This window comes from Rhinatrema bivittatum, chromosome 2 (genome assembly GCF_901001135.1).
Source record: "Rhinatrema bivittatum chromosome 2, aRhiBiv1.1, whole genome shotgun sequence".
Classification (NCBI taxonomy): domain Eukaryota; kingdom Metazoa; phylum Chordata; class Amphibia; order Gymnophiona; family Rhinatrematidae; genus Rhinatrema; species Rhinatrema bivittatum.
This window is the reverse complement of record NC_042616.1, coordinates 1,494,697-1,513,032: the sequence shown is the minus strand read 5'-3', so window position 1 is coordinate 1,513,032 and position 18,336 is coordinate 1,494,697. Positions and strand designations below refer to the sequence as shown.

The window sequence follows — 18,336 nt, the reverse complement described above, 5'->3', positions numbered from 1 at the left end:
GTGGTTTGAAGGAAGCCATTGCTTCGGCATACATTTGTAACGGTCGTCCAGTTCCTGATGGTCTCAAGGCACATTCGATACGCTCTCAGGCGGCGTCTTGGGCCGAGAGTCATTGTGTTTCACCTCAAAGAAATTTGTAGTAGTGGCGACTTGGAAATCTTTGCACACTTTTGCCAAAACATTATCGTTTGGACATTCGCGCTCCAGACGTCGACTCTTTCGGCAGTAGTGTGCTGAAGGCAGGACTCTCCGGATCCCACCCCATTTAGGGCAGCTTTGGTACATCCCTACTGTCTGGACTGATCCTGGTACGTACAGGGAAAGGAAAATTAGTTCTTACCTGATAATTTTCGTCCTGTAGTACCAAGGATCAGTCCAGACGGCTCCCGCCCCAGTTTTTTTTTTTTTTTTTCCCGGAGACTCGCTATTAAATACTGTTAATTTCTTATTTTGATTTCCTTTTTATATTTTTCCTATGCAATGATTTAGGAAGCTCTGAATATTGTTACGTTATTTTTTTCAGGTTATGTATTTGTTCTATTCATATAGTTGATCTAGTCATTGATTATCCTTATTCATGAATTTTCTGCTTTGTTATTCAAAATACTGGAGGATCGCAGGAGGGTACCTTGGGATTTGGGAGGGCTGCTTAGAACTTTGACCTCTGACTCCACCTGCTGGAAGGGAGACATAACCCTACTGTCTGGACTGATCCTTGGTACTACAAGGAACGAAATTATCAGGTAAGAACTAATTTTCCTGTCGTCTGCATAGACATAATATGAGAGGCCTGTATCTGATTGGAATTTGCAGAGAGGGGGAACAGGTATATGTTGAAAAGGGTGGATGTGAAAGGAAGAACCTTGTGGGACACCATGGGGAGGGGTATTTGGGAGGATTCTATGGGTTTATTTTATTTTGAAGGCTCTGTCTGTGAGGTAGGATTTAAACCATTTGAGTGTGGAGTCACAAGTCTGATTTCTTTCAGTCTGTTTTAGTAGTGTTTAGCAAATGTTGCTTACCTGTAACAGGTGTTCCCACAGGACAGCAGGATGTTAGTCCTAACATATGGGTGACATCACAGGATGGAGCCAATCACAGAATACTTTGTCAAGTTTCCAGAACTTTGACTGGCCCCTACTGGGCCATGCCCCAGCATGGCACTAACCTGCAGCCAGCAGGGGTCCCCCTTCAGTATTGTTTAAAAGCTACAGGCAGTGCCGAAAAATAAAATAAGAAAACATTATGAACCCAACACCGCGGGGGGCAGGCGGGTTTCGTGAGGACTAACATCCTGCTGTCCTGTGAGAGCACCTTTACAGGTAAGCAAAATTTGCTTTCTCCAGGCAAGCAGGATGGTAGTCCTCAACATATGGGTGAGTACCGAGCTGAGGATGTCCGAGAAATGCACCAAATGTACCCAGGTGTGCAAAGCACTAAGAATGGGATAACATTTGGTCGAGGGCATCTTGAACCCTAACAGTCAGGCGGAAAGGTGTTGGTACGTCACGTTGTAAACAGGTTACGAAGGACAGACTGGCCGAAGATGGAATCTTGTCTTCCGGCTTTGTCCAAGCAATAGTGGGCTGCAAAGGTGTGGAGAAAACTCAAGTGGCAGTCCTACAAATGTCAGGAAGCGGCACCGATCATAGGTCAGCTACTGAAGTCGCCAAGGACCTCACAGAGTGTGCTTTAACACGGTCTTGAAATGGAATGCCTGCTTGCTGATAGCAAAAGGATATGCAGTCCGCCAACCAGGAGGAGCGAGTCTGTTTACCAACAGGCTTCCCTAACTTGTTAGGATGGAAAGAGACAAACAATTAAGTGCTTTCCCTGTGGGCAGCTGTACGGTCTAGGTAGAACGCTTAGAGCCCATTTACAGTCAAGGGTATGCAGAGCCTGTTCTTCCGGATTGGAATGGGTCCTGGGAAAAAGGTAGGTAGTATGATGGATTGATTTAGATGAAAATCTGAAAATACCTTGGGTAAGAATTTAGGGTGAGTGCGGAGTACTGCCCGGTCCTGCAGAAGTTTACTGTAAGGCAGATAGGTAAACTAGGACCTGAAATCACTAACTCTGCGAGCTGAAGTGATTGCCAAAAGGAAATCACTTTCCAAGTGAGATATCGAAGGTCACAGGAGTGAAGAGGCTCGAATGGTGATTTTCATGAGCCGACCCCAAACCAGGTTAAGGTCCCAAGAAGGGGCCGGAGGACGCAAGAGTAGGGGCTTGAGGTGAAGCAAGCCTTTCAGAAAATGTGTTACAAGGGGTTGTACTGATATAGGAACATCCCCGACACCTTTATGGAAGGCGGCTACCGCACTGACATGCATTCTGATGGAAGAGTTTTTAGACCTGACTCTGACAAGTGCCAGAGATAGTCCAAAAACTTCGTGATTGGACATGTAAAGGGGTCAAGGGACTGAAGAGCACCATGACGTAAACCTGTTCCATTTGTAAGAGTAAGATTTTCTTGTGGAAGGCTTCCGTGAAGCAATCAAGACACGGGAAACTGGTTCAGAAAGGTTAAGTGGCTGAAGGATTAACCTTTCAACATCCATGCCATCAGGGACAAGGCTTGAGATTGGGGTGGCAGTGATCAGAAGCGGGTCTTTTCCCAAGGGAATGTGCCTGCGAATGGAGAGATCCTGAAGTATTGGAAACCACACTTGGCGTGGCCAGTGAGGTGCTATCAGGATCATGGTTTCCTTGTCCTAACGTAACTTCACGAGAGTCTTCGAGAGAAGAGGAAGTGGAAGGAATGCATAACGTAGACCGGTTGCCCACGAGAGGGAGAATGCGTTTCTGGGTTAAGAGTGTTTTCTGCGAATGAGAGAGCAGAAGTTCTCTACTTTGCGGTTTTGAGGAGACGCAAAGAGGTCTATTTGAGGATATCCCCATTGTCGGAATATGGAGTTCGCTACTGAGGGGTTGAGAGACCACTCGTGCGGTTGAAAGATGTGAATCAGCCTTGTCTGCCAACACCACTGTCCACTCCCGGCAAGCAGGTGGCTGTGAGGAACAATGAATGGGAGAGAGCTTCCGCCCATATCTGTGCAGCTTCCTGACACAGAAAGAAGGAGCCTGTGCCTCCCTGTTTGTTGATGTACCACATGGCCACCTGATTGTCCATCTGGATCAGGATAACTTGATTTGAGAGGCAATCCTGAAATGCCTGAGAGCATATCTGATGCTCGAAGCTCCAGGAAAATTTATTTGGTGTGTTTGGCTTTCCTCTGGAGACCAAGATCCTTGTGTCTGCAGATTGGCCACATGGGCTCCCAGCCGAGGTTGGAAGCATCGGTGGTGAGAGTTAATTGAGGTCTGAAGCCTGAAGGGCAAGCTTTGGAGGAGATTGTTCTGATTTTTCCACCAGGCAAGAGACTGATGGAGTGAGTCGGTTACGTGGACAATGGTCGACAGGGGCTGAATGCTTTGAATCCATTGTGACCGTAGAGTCTACTGCATGACTCTCATGGCCAAACGGGCCATTGGTGTGACTTGCACTGAGGACGCCATGTGTCCCAGGAGGATGAGAAAAGTAGAGTGCAGTCGCAGAGTGCTGAGACTGCAGCTGGTGCGCAAGAGGCTGTCAAGATGGTGAGATGGACAGTGAAATGCTAAGAGAAATTAGGGAAGCTAACCAAATTGGTAGGTGCAGTAATAATGGGAGACTTCAATTACCCCAATATTAGACTGGGTAAATGTATCATCGGGTCACGCTAGAGAGATAACGTTCCTGGATGGAATAAATGATAGCTTTATGGAGCAATTGGTTCAGGAACCGACGAGAGAGGGAGCAATTTTAGATCTAATTCTCAGTGGAGCACAGGACTTGGTGAGAGAGGTAACGGTGGTGGGGCCACTTGGCAATAGTGATCATAATATGATCAAATTTATTTAATGACTGGAAAGGAACAGTGTGCAAATCCAAGGCTCTCGTGCTAAACTTTCAAAAGGGAAACTTTGATAAAATGAGAAAAATTGTTAGAAAAAAACTGAAAGGAGCAGCTACAAAAGTAAAAAAATGTCCAAGAGGCGTGGTCATTGTTAAAAAATACCATTCTAGAAGCACAGTCCAGATGTATTCCACACATTACGAAAGGTGGAAAGAAGGCCAAAACGAATTACCGGCATGGTTAAAAGGGGAGGTGAAAGAAGCTAGTTTAGCCAAAAGATCTTCATTCAAAATTGGAAGAAGGATCCAACAGAAGAAAATAGGATAAAGCATAACATTGGCAAGTTAAATGTAAGACATTGATAAGACAGGCTAAGAGAGAATTTGAAAAGAAGTGGCTGTAGAGGCAAAAACTCACAGTAAAAACTTTTTTTAAATATATCCGAAGCAGAAAGCCTGTGAGGGAGGTCAGTTGGACCGTTAGATGATCGAGGGGGTTAAAGGGGCACTTAGAGAAGATAAGGCCAATCGCGGAAAGATAAATGATTTCTTTGCTTCGGTGTTTACTGAAGAGGATGTTGGGGAGGGGTACCCGTAATGGAGAAGGTTTTCATGGGTAATGATTCAGATGGACTGAATCAAATCACGGGTGAACCTAGAAGATGTGGTAGGCCTGATTGACAAACTGAAGAGTAGTAAATCACCTGGACCGGATGGTATACACCCCAGAGTTCTGAAGGAACTAAAAATGAAATTTCAGACCTATTAGTAAAAATTTGTAACTTATCATTAAAAATCATCCATTGTACCTGAAGACTGGAGGATAGCAAATGTAAACCCCAATATTTAAAAAGGGCTCCAGGGGCGATCCGGGAAACTACAGACCGGTTAGCCTGACTTCAGTGCCAGGAAAATAGTGGAAAGTGTTATAAACATCAAAATCACAGAACATATAGAAAGACATGGTTTAATGGAACAAAGTCAGCATGGCTTTACCCAGGGCAAGTCTTGCCTCACAAATCTGCTTCACTTTTTTGAAGGAGTTAATAAACATGTGGATAAAGGGTGAACCGGTAGTAGATATAGTATACTGGATTTTCAGAAGGCGTTTGACAAAGTTCCTCATGAGAGGCTTCTAGGAAAAGTAAAAAGTCATGGGATAGGTGGCGATTGTCCTTTCGTGGATTGCAAACTGGCTAAAAGACAGGAAACAGAGAGTAGGATTAAATGGGCAATTTTTCTCAGTGGAAGGGGAGTGGGACAGTGGAGTACCTCAGGGTTCTGTGTTGGGACCCTTACTGTTCAATATATTTATAAATGATCTGGAAAGAAATACGACGAGTGAGATAATCAAATTTGCAGATGACACAAAATTGTGCAGAGTAGTTAAATCACAAGCAGATTGTGATAAATTGCAGGAAGAACCTTGTGAGACTGGAAAATTGGGCATCCAAATGGCAGATGAAATTTAATGTGGATAAGTGCAAGGTGATGCATTATAGGGAAAAATAACCCATGCTATAATTACACGATGTTGGGTTCCATATTAGGTGCTACAACCCAAGAAAGAGATCTAGGTGTCATAGTGGATAACACATTGAAATCGTCGGTTCAGTGTGCTGCGGCAGTCAAAAAAGCAAACAGAATGTTGGGAATTATTAGAAAGGAATGATGAATAAAACGGAAAATGTCATAATGCCTCTGTATCGCTCCATGGTGAGACCGCACCTTGAATACTGTGTACAATTCTGGTCGCCGCATCTCAAAAAAGATATAATTGCGATGGAGAAGGTACAGAGAAGGGCTACCAAAATGATAAGGGGAATGGAACAACTCCCCTATGAGGAAAGACTAAAGAGGTTAGGACTTTTCAGCTTGGAGAAGAGACGACTGAGGGGGATATGATAGAGGTGTTTAAATCATGAGAGGTCTAGAACGGGTAGATGTGAATCGGTTATTTACTCTTTCGGATAGTAGAAGGACTAGGGGACACTCCATGAAGTTAGCATGGGGCACATTTAAAACTAATCGGAGAAAGTTCTTTTTTACTCAACGCACAATTAAACTCTGGAATTTGTTGCCAGAGAATGTGGTTCGTGCAGTTAGTATAGCTGTGTTTAAAAAAGGATTGGATAAGTTCTTGGAGGAGAAGTCCATTACCTGCTATTAAGTTCACTTAGAGAATAGCCACTGCCATTAGCAATGGTTACATGGAATAGACTTAGTTTTTGGGTACTTGCCAGGTTCTTATGGCCTGGATTGGCCACTGTTGGAAACAGGATGCTGGGCTTGATGGACCCTTGGTCTGACCCAGTATGGCATTTTCTTATGTTCTTATGTTCGCTGTCGAGGTAGAAAAACCTTTGCCTGCAAGGTGTCCAAGTTTGCCCCAAGGAACGCATTGTGGATCTTCAATATAGGTGGTAGCTTCAGACTATAGGTGAGATTGCCTAATCATCGGAGAATGGGAAATGGTCAATCGAAGCGTGGAGCGAAGCAAGCTGAAGGTAGTTTAAGTCTCAAATGCTTAGTGAATAGTCAGACTTTGTCACCAGGCTGAAAATCTGGAGCTTTGCAGTGGTGAGCATCGTATCCTCTTTTAGCTCGAAGTCCTGTTTTAAGAAGCATCTCTTTTGTCTGAGCCCAAAGTTGTTGAATATCTTTGGCAGTAGATTGAGCTGCCTGGGACGACACTGATAATGGAAGTGGCAGTGATGGCAGTGGTAGTCGTCCGTAAACCACTTCGAATGGCGTTGATCCAGTGGATGTTGCTGGATGAGAATTGATGGCGAATTCAGCCCAGGGCAACAGTTCACTCCAATCATTCTGGCGAGTGTTCACGTAGGCACAAATGAACTGCTTGAGTGTCCTGTTCATTCTCTCTGTTTGCCCGTTAGATTGTGGATGGTACGCTGAGGTGAAGTCGAGAGAAATATCAAAGTTCTTGCAAAGTGCCTTCCAGAACTTAGCTGTGAATTGGGCTCCTCGATCGGAGACTATGTGCTTAGGCATGCTGTGTAGGCGGAAGATGTGCATGATGAAGAGCTTGGCGAGCTCCATGGAGGTGGGTAAGCCAGGGAGAGCCACAAAGTAAGCCCATCTTTGAGAACCGATCTACAGTTACCCAAATCGTGTGTTTCCTCCTGACAGTGGTAAGTCTACCACAAAGTCTGTAGCAATGTGTGTCCATGGTTCATCTGGTACTGGCAAGGGTTGGAGTAGGCCCCACAGGCAACCAGGTGGCATCTTCTGTCTGGCACAATTTGCACACGAAGCCATGTAGGCGAATGTGTCTTCCTTCATGATGGGTGACCAATAAAAGTTTTGTAGCTTAGACAGAGTTCTGCATTGGCCAGGGTGTCCTGACAGTTTAGAGTCGTGAGCCCATGCTAATAACTTCTTTCTGAGGGTTCTTGGGTACGATAGTTTTTCCTGCAAGTACTGAGTGAGTAGCTGCCAAAATAACCCTTTCTCTGGGTCAATGATGTGTTGCGGTTCCTCTGGAATGTCCTCTGAGAGGAATGAGCGAGATAGGGCATCTGCTCTGATGTTCTTATCTCCAGGGCGGTATTTTAGCACAAAGTTGATTCTGTTGAAAAACAGAGATCATCTCGCTTGTTTATGATTTAGGCACTGTGTGTGGCGGAGGTACTCCATATTCTTATGGTCTGTAAAGACAGTGACTTGATGTTGAGCTCCTTCGAGCCAAGGGCGCCATTCTTCGAATGCCATCTTTATAGCCAGGAGCTCTTTATCTCCTATTCCGTAATTTTTCTCGGCTGGAGAGAAGCAACGGGAGAAGAATGAGCATGGTTGTGGAACCTTCGAATCACCGGCCTGGCTTAGTACGGCCCCTACGCCAATGTCTGACGCATCGACTTCAACGATGAAGGGCTTGGTGGGATCCGGGTGTCGGAGACACTGCTTGCTCGAAAAGGCATCTTTTAACTTCTGGAATGCAGCTATTGCCTCCGGAGACCAATTAGCAACATTGGCACCTTTCTTTGTCATAGCTGTAAGCGGAACTGTAAGGGAGGAGTAGTTCTTGATGAAAGTCCTGTAATAGTTGGTGAAACCTAAGAAACGTCTGAGAGCCTTTAGACCGGTGGGTTGAGCCCACTTCTTAATGCTCTCCAGCTTCTGTGGATCCATTTGAAAGCCTTGGTTGGAAACGATGTAGCCCAGGAAGGGCACTGATTCCTTGTGGAATTCGAACTTGGATAGCTTGGCGTATAGATGATTCTCACGGAGTCTTTACAGCACTCTTTTGACATCCTTATGTAAATTTATATTTATTCTTTATCCTTTCTAGTTACATAAATTTCTCCTCTCTAATATCATTATAAAGTTGATGCCTAGTATTCTGTTATACCTAATGTATTTAATGTATTTATCCTATGTATTTATTTTAATATATTCTTCTTACTTTTAGCTTTCATTATCACTCTCCCCCTCCCTGTTTGCACGCCCTGCCCCAATTTTTCTTTGTTATCTTCTCATAATGTCCTTTAAGTTTAATATTAATTGTAAAGCACTGCCGCTATTTCTTTCTGTTCCAGCGCTGCTGCTAAAGTTTTGTTGAATGTGCACCGACATGATGTTACTAAACGAATGTCGGTATATAAAGAACCTCAAATAATAATAATAATAATAATCCTCCAGATGGGTGGCTTAGTCTTGAGAGAATATCAAGCTGTCATCTAGGTAGATAACGACACATTTATAGAGGAGATCCCGGAAAATGTTGTTCATTAAATTTTGAAAGACAGCCGAGGTGTTGCACAGGCCGACTGGGCATCACTAAATATTAAAAGTGACCGTCCCGGTTGTTGAAGGCCGTTTTCCACTCATCACTAGCATGAATTTGAAGTTGTAGGCTCCTTTCAGATCAAGCTAGGAGAATATCTTGGCTCCCCTGTAGTCTGTCGAATAGCTCTGAGATCAGAGGCAGGGGATAACGATCTTTCACTGTGATCTTGTTGAGACCCCTGTAATCTATACATGGAAGCAATGTTCCGTCCTTCTTCCCCACAAAGAAGAAACCTGCGCCAGCAGGAGACTTGGAGGGTCTTATGAAGCCTTTTTGGAGGTTTTCCTGAATATATTCGGACATGGCTTTATTCTCTGCCACGGAGAGAAGGTACACCCATCCTTTGGGTGGTTCAATGTTAGGCTTCAGATTAATAGTGCAGTCATAGGGTCTGTGAGGAGGGTAGTACGTCTGCAGCTTCTTTTGAAAAGGCATATTGGAAAGATGCATATTGAGGCGGCAACCCCAGCATTACTGGGGTGGTTGGCATGCAGGGTATAGGAGCGACTTCCAACAGGCATTTACCATGCAGTCTGGACCGCAACGTGAAAGTTCCAGTGTTGCCCAATTGAATTGAGGCATATGCTGCTGCAGCCACGGTAATCCCAATACTATAGGGTGCATGGCCTTCTCTAAAACAAAGAAGGAGATAGTTTCAGAATGGAGAGCACCGGTTCGTAGACATACTGGTTCGATGAGTTTGATTACTTCACCCGGTAAGGGCTCTCCATGAATGGACGACAGACGTAGTGGAGGCTTCATAGTGGAAGTGGGGATCTGTAGGTGCTCCACTAATCGTTTGTAGAATGAAATTGCGTCCTGCCCCTGAGTCCACTAGGGCAAGAGCCTGATACTCTAAGGGTCCGCAGATCAAGGATACAGGAAGAGAGAGCGGAGAAGGAGCAGTAAAACCTAAGAAGAGTCCTCCCGCAGGATTTAGGTCTGCCAGTTTCCCGGACACATAGGGCATGTTTGAACAGCATGGCCAGCTTGTCCACAGTACATGCACAGCCCCAATTTCTTCCGTGTTCTTCTCTCTTTTGATGTCAGATGTCTGCGGCCTAATTGCATAGGTTCTTCTTCGCCAGCAACTTGGACCGAGGGAACAGGCCTGGGTGTGGACTTGACTCGAGCTTCACACTGAAAGGGTTTTCTGGGAGTCTTGGTCTCTTGAACCTTGTCACAAAGTCGGCGATCAATCCTTGTTGCCAACTTCACCAGTTCAGCCAAGGTCTCTGGCATCTCTCAAGCGGTGAGCTCGTCCTTCAGGCGAGAGTTCAGTCCTTCAAAGAAGAGGGTCTTCAGGGCATTTCGGGTCCCAATACAATTCAGACGCCAGTGTCTTGAATTTGATAGTGAAGTCAGCTAATAGTTTATTACCTTGCTTCAGGTGAACCAAGGAAGATCCTGCAGTGCTATACCGAGCAGGGTCATCGAAACTGACTTAAACAGTTCGAGGAATCCTTCAAGGTCATGAAGAATCAGATCCTCGCGCTCCCACAGCAAAGAGGCCCAAGACAATGCTCTTCCGTCTAGATAAGACAAGATATAGGTCGTCTTGGCATAAGCTGTGAGGAAATGGCAGGGTTGCAGGGAAAAGTGCATGCAACACTGATTAATGAAACCTCTGCATCTCCAAACGTCTCCCGAGAAGCGGGTAGGAGCAGATAGAGGTTCAATAGTCTTGACAGTCACTTCAGGCGGTGTAGCTTCTTTACCTGTGGTGGTAGGTAAGTTCATCTGTGTACAGTAGGTTGAGTGCAGTGGTCAAACCCTCCAGCACATTCTGCTGTTCGGAGATTCACTGGGCCAGGCCTGGAATGGCCTGTAATGCGGTGAGCTGAGCCAAATCCATGGAGTTAGCAATCTGTTATGGTTAAGCGGTGTTTGGGTGGATCCTTGGGTACTGTGGCAGATGACCACGCCCATGGGGAGGAGCCCTGTGAGGAGCCATAGTACTGGGCTACACTCAGAACACACAAACATAGTTAGTTCTTTATTATACAGCTTGAAGAGTGCCATCAGAGGTGGCAGTAGTGAGGCAATCTGGTAGTAGCAGTCTCAGGGACCTCGGCAGAGGGAGCCCTTCTCACCCCGTTGGTCTCCGAAGCAGGTTTCCCAGCAAGGTAGTACTGTGGATGAGATAGACAGAGTTGGACTACTCACTAAGTGTTTGCTGTAGGTATGCGATTCCACCAGGTTAAGAACATAAGAACATAAGAATAAGCCATACTGGGTCAGACCAAGGGTCTATCAAGCCCAGCATCCTGTTTCCAACAGTGGCCAATCCAGGCCATAAGAATCTGGCAAGTACCCAAAAACTAAGTCTATTCCATGTTACCGTTGCTAGTAATAGCGGTGGTTATTATATAAGTCAACTTAATAGCAGGTAATGGACTTCTCATCCAAGAACTTATCCAATCCTTTTTTAAACACAGATATACTAACTGCACTAACCACATCCTCTGGCAACAAATTCCAGAGTTTAATTGTGCGTTGAGTGAAAAGAACTTTCTCCGATTAGTTTTAAATGTGCCACATGCTAACTTCATGGAGTGCCCCCTAGTCTTTCTATTATCTGAAAGAGTAAAAAACCTATTCACATCTACCCGTTCTAGACCTCTCATGATTTTAAACACCTCTATCATATCCCCCCTCAGCCGTCTCTTCTCCAAGCTGAAAAGTCCTAACCTCTTTAGACTTTCCTCATAGGGGAACTGTTCCAGTCCCTTTATCATTTTGGTAGCCCTTCTCTGTACCTTCTCCATCGCAATTATATCTTTTTTGAGATGCGGCGACCAGAATTGTACACAATATTCAAGGTGCGGTCTCACCATGGAGCGATACAGAGGCATTATGACATTTTCCGTTTTATTCACCATTCCCTTTCTAATAATTCCCAACATTCTGTTTGCTTTTTTGACTGCCGCAGCACACAATGTGTTATCCACTATGACACCCAGATCTCTTTCTTGGGTAGTAGCAGCTAATATGGAACCTAACATTGTGCAACTATAGCATGGGTTATTTTTCCCTATATGCATCACCTTGCACTTGTCCACATTAAATTTCATCTGCCATTTAGATGCCCAATTTTCCAGCCTCACAAGGTCTTCCTGCAATTTATCACAATCTGCTTGTGATTTAACTACTCTGAACAATTTTGTATCATCTGCAAATTTGATTACCTCACTCGTCGTATTTCTTTCCAGATCATTTATAAATATATTGCAAAGTAAGGGTCCCAGTACAGATCCCTGAGGCACTCCACTGCCCACTCCCTTCCACTGAGAAAATTGTCCATTTAATTCTACTCTCTGTTTCCTGTCTTCGGACAGAGAAGAGAATGCAGGCTTCAAGGCAGGGAGAGTAGGCCCTCAAGGAGCGAGTACCTGTTCCCTGTAAGGCACCTGAAATAAAGCAGAGGGCCCCGAGAAGAGGGTACCCAGGTTAGCAGTTTCCCCAAAGGGCAGCACGGAAGCGGCAGAGTAGCGTAGACAGGAACGGATTCGAGTCCTTGCTAACTCAACGAGCTAGCAAATTAGAATAGGTTATATACCCGGATGGCATGACATCAGCAAGGGGAAATGCCCCCGAGGTTCGCACCAAGGTTGGAATAAAGACGTGGGTGGCGCGCGTGCGCGCACCCTGGTAAGTACCTGGGAGGAGCATGGCGGGAGGCTGCACCATAGCCATTCTGGAGATGCCGGAGAGGTCGGCTTGTAGACGCGGTGGTAGCCATCTTTCCTAGGTAAGCAGGAGGAGCCGTGAACCAGGTGAGGCAAATGGGGCGAAGCCGTCTAGCACCAACGGACGCAACTATGGCTTCAATTAGTGGAGAAAGGTTGCATTGGAGTAGTCCTGGGGAGGCGTAGAGTAGGAGGATTTGAAGGTTTTTAGTTCAAAAGTTCTAGAAACTTGACAAGAAAAATTTTCTGTGATAGGGCTCCGTCCAGTGACGGCATCCACATGTGAGGTCTAACAACCTGCTTGTCCTGGGAGAAATAATTCAGTATAATATTTTTCAAATTTCTGAATAATCTAATGATCGGTATATACATTTCCCTGTGACATCTTAATTACCTGAATTCTCTTGCTACTCTTCTTATTCTTTAAATATTTCATTTATTTATTTATTTATTTAAAAGCTTTTATATACCGGTGTTAGTGGGGACATCACACCAGCTCACAATAAACGAAAGGATAGGAAATTACATTTTAACAGGGAGAGGTAACTGGGACTGGGGTGGGGAAGAGCTAGAAGATACAGCGTAGAAAAGATAGGATATACCAATATCTTTAACAGAGAACCATTAGACATAAGCAAAAGCATTAACAGGCATTATCATAATATAAATACATCAGTGTAAGAGGAATATTGAGTGAAAATATTGAGCCAGCACGCAACCACATTTCTCATCTTCTGCATAATACTTAAGTCTTTTGGGGGGAAAAAACCCCACTTTTTTTTTTTTTTTACACTTTAATTTTTCTAAATGGAGCAGGAAAGCTCCTAGGACAGCAGGATGTTAGTCCTCAGGAATCCCGCCCACATCCCCATGATGTTGGGTTCACCTCCGATTTCTGGTTTTTGTTTTTTTGTTCGTATTTTTGCTATGTTATAAGACTGAAGGGGGACCTCGCATGGACCCGCGGATAGTAGCAGACTGGGCATGCTCACCCGTGTTTCCAGCTTTGAGGCACTGGAGAACCTGGTCTTCCTGCCTGGATCACCTGCCTCAACTAAAGAATCTGCCCCTTCTCTGACATCATTGGGGGTGTTTGAGCATTTAAAAAGGTTGCAACATCAAAGGCGCTTGCGCATTCTGCGCACACATAAAAAGAGCTTGCCCCTTTGTGCAGCCTTTGCCATATTTTTCTCTTTTATTATTTTATTTGCCTTTGCAATGGAGATCTTTTCATTTCTTAAAATTATAGGACAGGGATGACATGGACCACTTGCTCTTAACATGCAAGAAACAGCATAATGATTCATCTTTATTCAATATTTCTCTCTCTCCTTTTCATCTGTTGTCTATCTACTGCCCTTAAAATACTACTAGTTAATGCTCAGCCGTTATCTAAAATATCAGCCGTTTATGACCTAATTTCCTTACGGAAGCCTGACTGTTTTTGCATTACTGAGACGTGGTCAGCTGATACGACTCTTCTTGTTTGCTGCAATGTTGTCCTCCTGGATGCAGTTTTCTAACCCATTCTTGTTCTCATTGTTGGGGAGTTGGCATTGCAGTAATCTTCAAAACTTCGATAGCTTTCAAATTATATGCTTCTTCTAAATCCTCCTCTTATGAAATATTATAATTGATGTATAGTCTATTGTCCTCCAGGTCTTCTTTTACATAATATGTCTCCATTGTTCGAATTTCTGTTATCACAAAATGTTAACTTTGATAAAACAATCAGCATGGGAGATTTCAATGTTCATGTAGATGCCCAACATCTCTCACATACTGGGAATTTGTTATTAGAAATTATGGCTTCCTGTGGTTGGAAACAGATTAATTCATAACCCTACAAATAGGGCTGGACACACTTTAGATTTAATTGTTATCAATTATGCTTCTTTTTCAGTAAAACATTGCTAACACAGACATCTACAAAGTTCCCTGGTCTGATCATTTTTTGATCAGTTTAACCTTGGGTTTTAATATGACTCTCCCTCTACTTCAAAGGAATCTACATTTTTTTTTTTTTTAACAAATGCTTCTATATTGATTAGTCTTTATTTTCTGTTAAATTAATTGATCTTCTGTGAAGACCGGTATCAAATTCTATTGCTGTTTTTGTTGACAGATTCTATCAGTTCTATGATGGATGAGTTAGCGCCGAAAAAAGTTACATAAAATTCATAGATCTACTTACGCCTCCTGGTTCACAAATCTATTAGCTTTACATAAGCAACAAGTTCATAGAGCTGAAGCTAAGTGGCACAAATCCCCTTCAGCAGATAATAAATACTATGATCGGTTTTTAAATTTGTATAGAGAGACCATCTTTACAGCCAAAAAGAAATATTACAATGATAGAATTCTGGCATTTGGCAACAATCCAAAGCAATTATTCAATACTGTTAAATTCTTAACTAGTACTTTTTCTCATGCTCATAGCTTTCCCATCCCTACAGTTTCTAATTCACTTTTCAAATCTTTTGCCAAATACTTTGACAATAAGGTTTCAAGAATATCCTCTCCGCTTCCCAGTGCTTAACATAGAAACATAGAAATGACGGCAGAAGAAGACCAAACGGCCCATCCAGTCTGCCCATCAAGCGTTATTCTTGGCTCTTAGTAACCTTTAGGTTCTATTTCCCTTCCACCTCCACCATTAATGTAGAGAGCAGTGTTGGAACTGCATCTAAGTGAAATATCTAGCTTAGTTAGGGGTAGTAACAGCCGCAATAAGCAAGCTACACCCATGCTTATTTGTTTACCCAGACTATGTAATTCAGTCCTTGTTGGTTGTTGTCTGTATATAGATCCACTTTTCTTCATTCCCCCTGCCGTTGAAGCAGAGAGTTATGCTGGATATGCGTGAAGTATCAGACTTTCTCCCCTGCCGTTGAAGCAGAGCTATGCTGGATATGCGTGAAGTATCAGTCTTTCTCCCCTGCCGTTGAAGCAGAGAGCTATGCTGTTGAAAGTGAAGTATCAGGCTTATTTGGTTTGGGGTAGTAACCGCCGTAACAAGCAAGCTACTCCCTGCTTTTTTGTGAATGCAAATCCTTTTTTCCACATTTCCTCTTGCCGTTGAAGCTTAGAGCAATCTTGGAGCCACCTTAACCGTGTGTATGTTTATTGAATAAGGGTATTATCTCCAGGCAGTAGCCGTCATTCCCGCGAGCCACCCACTCTTCATTCACGTCCTCTAACTTTATGAATCCACAGTGTTTATCCCACGCCCCTTTGAAGTCCTTCACAGTTCTGGTCTTCACCACTTCCTCCGGAAGGGCATTCCAGGCATTCACTACCCTTTCCGTGAAGAAATACTTCCTGACATTGGTTCTGAGTCTTCCTCCTTGGAGCTTCAACTCGTGACCCCTGGTTCTGCTGATTTTTTTCTGATGGAAAAGGTTTGTCGTTGTCTTTGGATCATTAAAACCTTTCAAGTATCTGAAAGTCTGTATCATATCACCTCTGCTCCTCCTTTCCTCCAGGGTGTACATATTTAGATTCTTCCATCTCTCCTCATAAGTCATTCGATAAAGACCATCCACCTTTCTGGTCGCCCTTCTCTGGACCGCCTCCATCTTGTCTCTGTCTCTTTGGAGATACGGTCTCCAGAACTGAATGTTCTGAATTGCATATTCTAATTTAAAAAAACAGACTAATGCCAAATGATTATATATAAGACAATGAAGATCAGTTGTGACTGGCAATGTCAAGTATGAAGGCTTTGTTTCAAAAGTTGTTGTTTATAGTTCATGATTCTAAGCTTCTGATTTTCACACTAGTATTACCAATAATCTCTACTTATACCATTATGTTGGATTCTAGGTCAACTTGGGGTGTCATTTAAGCTCTATGCTGATGACATCCAGCTTGAAACTCACCTGGCATTTAATAAATCAATTTTTCTTTTTGCTTATTTAAGATACATGACTGGCTCTTTCAGAACAAACTTTCTCTCAATGTAAAAAAGACTGAAGTTCTTTTCTTGGGACAACCTGCTTCCTGTCCTAATCCTCCTGTTCTTATGCATGACAGATCCATTTTTTCCTTCACTGAAAAAGCACGTAATCTTGGGGTATTTCTTGTTCCTAAACTTTCTATGAAACCAGCAAACTGTTTTCTAATCTTCATTTTACAAGTTAAAACTACTTCGTCATCTCAAACCTCTTCTGGAACCTGCTAATTTCCAGACTGTTCTTCAAGCTATTATCTGGTCCTGATCATTGCAATTCTTTGTTTATCGGGTTACCACAAACTATACTACATACACTTCAAATAATACAGAAGTCTGCTGCTCGACTACTTACCAGTACTCATATTCATGATCACATAACCCCTGTTCTTGAATCCTTATATTGGCTTCTTGTTCCCTACTGGAGCTCATGCAAAGTTGCAGTTACCATTCACAATCTACATCATAAAATTAATTCGCCTTGGATTCATTCCACATTAAGAATATATATTCCAACTTGTGCTCTATGTTCTGCAGATCAATTTATTTTAGATGAACTTTCACCAAGAGTTGCGCAGTTAATGGGAACAAGACAGCGGTCCTTCTCAAATGACGGCCCAACATTATAAGAACATAAGAATATGCCATACTGGGTCAGACCAAGGGTCCATCAAGCCCAGCATCCTGTTTCCAACAGTGGCCAATCCAGGCCATAAGAACCTGGCAAGTACCCCAAAACTAAGTCTATTCTATGTTACCGTTGCTAATGGCAGTGGTTATTCTCTAGGTGAACTTAATAGCAGTTAATGGACTTCTCCTCCAAGAACTTATCCAATCCTTTTTTAAACACAGCTATACTAACTGCACTAACCACATCCTCTGGCAACAAATTCCAGAGTTTAATTGTGCGTTGAGTAAAAAAAGAACTTTCTCCGATTAGTTTTAAATGTGCCCCATGCTAACTTCATGGAGTGCCCCCTAGTCTTTATATTATCTGAAAGAGTAAATAACCTATTCACATCTACCCATTCTAGACCTCTCATGATTTTAAACACCTCTATCATATCCCCCCCCCTCAGCCGCCTGTTCTCCAAGCTGAAAAGTCCTAACCTCTTTAGTCTTTCCTCTTTAGTCTTTCCCTTCCAAATAAGATCAGACTAACTAAAGACTACAAACTATTTAAGGAACTCCTAAAAACATATTTATTTCAGCTGGCTTATTCCTCAAACTCATCTCTCTAACTACTCTGACCAATTATTATATTAGTAGCATACTGAGGTAAGTAATGTTGCCCTTCCTGCAGACTTTCTTAGAAGTCATTTTTTTTGTCATACATTTTAGTAATTATTCTTCTGTTTTTCTTTTAAATATTATGTATGTATTATTGTACCATACCCCGAACTGTTTGGAGGGGCAGGTAATAAATACTTGCTTTAGGGCACAGATGTGTGATGGGCGCATGATCAGCCTTAAGGCAGGAATGTGCTAAGAAGTGCGCCATCCCTTTAGGGTAGGGCTGTGCTGATGGACGCATGATTATGTTTTGAGAGCGGATGTGCCGATGGGCGCAACATTTGCTTTAGAGAATGGATATGCTGATAGGCAAATGATTAGGTTTAGGGAATAGATGTACTGATGGGTGCATGAACTGCTTAAAAGCACAGATATACTGATGGGTGCACAATTAGTTTTAGGACAGAGATGTGCTTTTGGGCACACAACTGCTTTAGGGGATGGATGTACTGATGGGCATATGATTAGGGTAGGGATGAGATGATGGGCGTATTATCAGCTTTAGGGCACAGATGATGATGGGCACATAATCAGCCTTAAGGCAGGGATCTGCTGATGGGTGCATCATTATGCTTAGGGCTGATGGGCACACAATGAGCTTTAGGTCATGGATGTATTGATGGCTGCATCATGTGCTTTAGGAAACATGTGTGCTGATGGGGACACAATCAGTTTTAGGACACAGATGTGTGAT

At 43.3% G+C, this 18,336-nt stretch overlaps 1 protein-coding gene across 2 annotated transcripts in view; it reads right to left on the bottom strand.

The window, feature by feature from the left end:
* Nucleotides 1-18,336, bottom strand: part of AGAP3 (ArfGAP with GTPase domain, ankyrin repeat and PH domain 3) — a 1,011,227-nt gene that overhangs the window by 116,986 nt on the left and 875,905 nt on the right. The window lies entirely within an intron of this gene.